Genomic DNA, 6,878 nt, shown 5'->3' with positions numbered 1-6,878 from the left:
AGAATCCATGGAGAAAACAAAACCACACTTTAGCTTAAAAGAAGAAATCATTGTCAGACAAACAACAAGTCTCAATTAAAACAAAAAGTAGTCTCAAAATAAAAAGATAAAAACTTATCTCAAGTCCTCCACCAAACTCTTGAAGTTCTTTTGATTCTCTTCTCTTTACAATCACTCAAAATAAAATAACAAAAAAGATAAAATAAAAGAAAAGTGGTGCCTGAAAATCTCTCTTAACTAACTCCCCAAATGAGAAATTTTAAAACTTTCCATTACTTTCAGGACCTCCTTCAAAGCCCTAATATTCTTTCTTTTATAATTTTCCAAAAGGTACCTTGGTTTCTCTTCAAAATATGTCTAGATTCGATGTATTTCTTCAAGATATGCATCGTTTTTATGATAATTTTCGTCCATGGTGGTTATAACCACCTATTAAGCCAATGGAGGCCTCAAAAAGCTCTTTGAAATTCATGAAAACTTATTTTAATCGTCTTTTACTCATCTAATAACTACCACTGATGCTTAAGCACAGGCCCTTTGGCGCTTAGGCAAGGCATTCTCTGTTTAACCAGCGCTTAAGTGCCAGATCTGGCGCTTAGGCGGCAAAATGTTTTTGCACATTTTTCACATTTTTGCTCCAAATTTGATTCTTTTTCACTCATTTAAGCATTTTTCACCATTTTTACCTGTATCTGCAAGAAAAACACAAAAATACCTTCCATTAAAGCGTAATTCTTCGTTGTCGTCCCCAAGTGACCTAACCCGTAAACCGTTCACACTAAAACCTTAAGATCTTCATCTAGACTCAACCAAATCGAATGGGGTTTGTTTCTAAACCTTCATCCACTCAAGATGAACCTATCCATATGGTATATATGGTATGAAATATAATAAATACATATAATGAATCAAAAAAGGCTCGGCTTAGGGTTGAGGTTCAATACCTTTATCTAAGAGGGGAGGTCTCAATCAGATGGTTGTGGTAGCTTCGATTGGTCCCAACAAACCTCAGACTTGTGCTGTGGTGAATTGTCTAGACATGATTTCTATTAAACTCAATTTTAGGTGTTGGTATAAAGCTATGTTAGGGGCTGTTTTAAAGGCGGTTTTGATGGGGAATCAACTTCTTTCACTAGTAGGATGGTGTGTGCACAATTAATTGAAGTTTGGTTCACTTTGGAGGGGTGGAGAGATCTTCCCTGGTTTTAGGGCAAATTTCAGTGAAGAAATTGGCTCTAAGGGGTGGTTATGAGTGGCTGAGAGCAAGGAGATTGCACTTGGGATGGTTTGGAGAGGCTCTTGTGAGATTTTGGCAGAGTTTCATAGATTTTGGCAGATTTTGGCAGAGTTTCATCAAGGTTTCAAGTACAATCTTCCTTGGATGTGGAGAGATCAATTTAAATCCATGGATACCTGGTGGAGCTCAGCGCTGGGAGTTGGGTGCTAAAGCATGTTGAGTTGGAGAGAAGAAAGGCTCAAGCATCAAATTAGAGTGAGCCAAGTCAGGGAGGTTTAATTTTGGGTTTTGGCCAATGGGGGTACCTTTGGGCTAGCTGTTTCTGGCAACTAAGGTGGTGGCTGGCCAGATTCTAGTCACCTTTAAGCTCAGGGAGGTCAAGGGGTGGCTAATTATGATTAACTCCCAAGGGTAAGCAATGATGGCAAAGATATTTCAAGTTTAGGCCAAATATGGGGTGAAATCCCTTAAATCAAGGGACCATTGGTCCATAGATCACCTTGGCTGGTTTTTAGATGGGTCTAGCTTGGTCCATAGGTTTTACTTGGTGGCTGTGGTGTCATCAATTTGGTGGCTTAAGCATGGCTAAGTCAATTTTGGTGCATTGGTTCAATTTGGGTCAAAATGACTAGAAGTTGGGTTTGGGTTAGGCTAGCCATGGCATTGAGCTCAATTGATTGATCAACTTGGTGTAGATAGCTGTCATGAGGATTTAAGAAAAGATTTGGAGTGATTTGGAGTTTATTTGGAAGTTTAATTAGAGGGATTTTGGGCATTTGGTCAATTTGGGTTGTTGGGTTAGACTTGGGTCTAGGTTGGGTTTGGTCCAAATTTATGGTTGAAAATTGTATATAGGAATGTCATGAAGAGTTTTCAACATAAATTGGGTGTCAATTTTGGGATTAGGTTATTCAATTTGGTGGAATTTGGGGACATGGCTAATTTGGGGATTTTGAATGTGGGTTGAAATTGAGTGAAATTGAGGCTTGAACAAGGTCAATTGAAGGTCTAATTTGATGTGTAAGATTTTTAGAAAGAATTTAGGATTCAAATTGAGGCAATTGAGTGGATCATATGGTTCAATTAGGTGAGATTAAGTCATACGGTCAAAATTGGGGGTTTAATCTGGATCAAAATTGAGCTCAAACCATGGATCAATTAGGCTTGGATTTAGTTTGAATTGATCATATGAAAGATTGATTTGAGTTTAGGATTAATTGAGGGGAATTGGGGCCATATTGATGGACATTTGGGATGAATTTGGGGAAAATGGGCCTTTAAAGATAATTTGGGAGTTTTGGATAATTTGGGAGTTTTGGTCAAGAGTTTTGGTCAAAATGGTCAAATTGGGTTCAATTGAAGGGTCCAAATTAGTTTTGAAGACAATTGAAGTGATTTTTGATGTTTCGGGAAAGTTTGCGCCACCAAGGGTTTTTTTTATAATTTTGGCAAATCTGGGGGTATTTTAATAATTTTGGCAATTTTGGGTGGTTTTGGGTAATTTGGGTATTTTTAAATTGTTTGAAATGAATTTTGAACAAATTTGGGTATTTTCGATGAATTTAGGGGCAAAAGGCCAAGTTTGATATTTTGCTAGAATTGGGGTGCAAACCACGTTGCATGAGCTATGGACCAATGAAATCCCTGCTTGGGTCTTCTATGTACTGGTCTTAGCTAAACCCTAGCCTAGGGCTAGCGGGTCTAGGGGACCAACTACATGAGCCTCCCAAAAGATCAAGGGATCAAAGTCAACTAATTTGGGTTTAGGGTTGCAAGTGAATATAGGTGACAGTGAGTGTAAGCGAGTGAACTAGCTCCAGACCAACACCCAGGGTCGGCCCTAAGGTCAAGTAGTCCTATGGGAACTCTCCTTGAGATCTCCCATACTAACCCCACCTACTAAGTGATAGAGGTTAGGACTAATATGTGGAACTTCAAGTTGAGCAAGGAAGACTTTGATTAAGGGATCAAAGTCAACAAATTTGGGTTTAGGGTTGCAAGTGAACAAGTGAATCTAGGTGATGGATCTAGGTGATAGTGAGTGTAAGTGAGTGAACTAGCTCCAGACCAACACCCAGGGCCGGCCTTAAGGTCAAGCAGTCCTATGGGGACTCTCCTTGAGATCTCCCATACTGACCCCACCGATTAAGTGCTAGAGGTTAGGAACAATATGTGGAACTTCAAGTTGAGTAAGGAAGAGTTTAGAATTTCTAATGGTGAGGGTTACTTTTCTAGTTTTTAAGGATAGTCAACAGAAAAGTCCTATGGCTAGACCTTAGGCTACTAAAGAGGGAAAACTAAACCTCAACCAAAAGTGAGGTCAATAATCCTTATGCTTAAAACATCCAAGAGGATTCATTTTGATCAAAATTACCCATTTACCCTTTAACTTAAAATAAATTTTAATTACTGCTTCAAAACTCCACAATTATCATTTTGCCGCTAAAGCCTTCCACTTCATAAACTATTAAATTCAACTCTAATGAGTTTAAAATTTTCAAGGTACCCCACTCATGGGTCAATTAAGACATCAAAAGTGAAACATTTTTCTAATTTTTGTAACTATTTTTACTCAAAAATGGGAATTTTCAATGTTAATTCATTCAATTAATCATAGAAAAGTTTCTATCTTCAGAAAAAATTATTGGAGGTTCACCTAGGTCAGAGGACCATTTGGAACAAATTTCATGATTTTTAGCTATATTTTAATTATTATAATTATTTATTGATTTTAGTGATTAATTAAATAGAAATATAATTTAATTTCAAAAATACTTTTTATATTTTTCTTTAGTCCCTCTGAGTTCATAGAACTCCGAGGAACAAATTTTCCATTTTCATGATTTCTATTTTATTTATTGTACTAATTTTAATGAAAAATTAAGAAAAATACATTTTTTACATTTAAAAATACATAATTTTATTATTAAAAATTAAGAAAAATATATTAAGTGGTCCCAAGTGATCAGGGAATAATTTGTGATATTTTGGTGTATTTTTATATTTTTGTTTTTTAATTACTTTAAAAATAATAATTTGCTGAAAAATAAACTTTTTATTTTAAAACCAATTTTATTTCTCTTGAATTCCCTTAACCAGAAGGATCACTCTAAACTACTTTTCTTAATTTTCTTAATTATATTATATTTTTTATAATTATTTTAGTGCAAAAATCCCATTTACATTGAAAAATAATTTTTGATATGAAATATATTTCAAATTGATTTCAAATTTTTAGAGAGGCTTAAAATTATCATTATCTTCACTATGAATCAAATTTTGTGATTTATTGAATTTTATTTTATTTTATTTAATTTTAATGAGTTTTAAGGACTTATTTACTTAAGATAATACGCCAAATTATTCGAACTTATTTTATATTTTTCCTAGGGTCTTCTGACCACAGTGAACCTACCAAAATAAGTCCTATAATTTTTCTAATTTTTATTTTAATTCAAATAATTATTTTAATAAAAAAGGGTGACATAAATTTGAAATTTTGGGTTTTTAGGGTTAGGTGTGTTCTCTGACTTTGGAAAAACAGTGAAAACTTCTAATCACATGGAGAATAAACCCCCTACATTTCAAGTCATGGTAATTAAAATTCAATTAAATAGAATTAAAAAAGCCTTGGATTAATTAATTAATTAAAAATAAAATACATGACAAATAATTTTTAATTTTTTGTTCATAATTTTCTCCTTTGTTATTTAAGCAACATGATACTTTTATTTTATTTTTAAGATTTTTCTACACCAAGTTATGATTTTTTGAAATTTTAGTATTTAATTAAATCAGAAAAGCCCTAATGATCTACTTATCCACGCGGCGACCAACTCATCCTCAACATCTCCAAAAGAACATGGCATGGCTCTTGATTTTCAGTGCTTTACACCTCAGCTTGCCATGCGGGATGCAGTTTATATACCGTATCTCTGCTCGTTTGCTGCCTACAAATCATCTTAGTGAAGTGACCCGAGATAGCTATTGTATTTAGCAGTTTAAGCCCATCAACATTGGAGCTATGATTTATGATGTTATCACCAATTCTGTCATCGTTGCTATTACTGCAGGTTTAGGATTCACATCCTTGATCCTTTCATTATGTGAGTAATCTGTAGTTAGATTTGATAGCTGGGAGGAGATACTGCAGCCACTCAAGCCCATCAGTAGTGTCAATGTGAAGTCCTATTCACATCATTCAATTTTTGGCTGGAGAGGTGAATTTTCTAGCAGTTCAGGTGCTTCTACTTCACGTGCTTCTACATCATAGGGTCAGACTTCAGGATCTAATTCTCAGTCACAACTATTATAAAGGATATTGGAAAAAATCAATTATATCACTGATAAGGTATTAAATTTAGAAAATTTCGTAGAACATATAGATGGACATATGAGAATACATAACGTTTATGAGGAAAAATTCTACTCCTGTATGGAAAACCTCATGAAAGGTGACCACAATGTAGTTTTCCCTCAATATCCAAAATATCCATCATATGAGCCTGCAGCTGCTTAGCATAATGATGAGAGTGATGATGAGGAGGAAGAGGATGAATAGACTGGTTCTATAGTTTAGTTTAGTTTTAATGTATTGTTGTGATCTTTTTGTGGTACAGTTATTTTGTACTTTTTGATTTGTTTGTTTGTTTGAGATTATTAGGTTTGTTGTGTTTTGTTTTGTTAAAAACTGTTGTGATATATTTTTGTTTTTGTGAGTATTTATGTTTTATTTTTATGGTAATAATTTTTTTAGTTGTGTTGTTTAGTGTATTTAGTCAGTCTGTGTTGAACTTAATCCTGAATCTTAGGAAGGTTTAGAATATTGCAAATTTTCACTTAAAGTTTTATGTTTAAAATTTAAAATTACTACCAGATATTTTCTTTATGTTGTAGTTGTGAATGTTTTGTTAGTATGTTTGTTTGCTTTTATGTTTCCTTTACTGCATATAAGTCTGATGAATCTCTATAAGTTAAGTAAATCAAAATTTGATCAATTTAACTTTCAGTCCTGTTTTTAATTTTTGTACTTGTATATTTAGGATGTAAAAATTCCTGTAAGCATGTTAATTTTATTTTTCATTCCAGCTTATATATATGATGCTAAAATGTTTTATCTTAATAAAAATTTAAGTTTGGGGGGGGGGGGAGGAAAATTTTTCTAAAAACTTGAATATTATTTGTTCTCAAATGTACTTCAAATAAATTTGGTTTTAATTTGAAGAAAAATGATCATGTATATGAAGTTATATTAGGGAAGTAAAATTTTTAATATAGAAATGAGTAAAAGAATTTAGTTAAAACCAATAGTAATGAAGAAAAACGTAAAGTTAAAAATTTTTTAGAGTCGATATGATAAATATTGTGTAACTATCTTTAGTATAAGAAATTATATTTTTGAAAATGTAGAAGAATTGGACTTTTATTTTCAAAACTTAAATTTCTTTTATTGATAGTAATTTTCAAAACTATTATTATGTTTTTAAGTAAAGGAAATATATCAACTCTTTGCTTTAGGAAAGGAAAAGTGGAATTCAAAATCATTAAAGGCATATCCAAATATAGTAATCTTTGCCTGAAAAACAAAAAGAAAAAAAGAAAAAGAAAAAAAAAAGAAAAAGAAAAAAAAAGAAAAAGAAAA

This window comes from Phalaenopsis equestris, unplaced genomic scaffold (assembly GCF_001263595.1).
Source record: "Phalaenopsis equestris unplaced genomic scaffold, ASM126359v1 Scaffold000002, whole genome shotgun sequence".
Classification (NCBI taxonomy): Eukaryota; Viridiplantae; Streptophyta; class Magnoliopsida; order Asparagales; family Orchidaceae; genus Phalaenopsis; species Phalaenopsis equestris.
Note: the sequence above shows the minus strand (reverse complement) of the source record.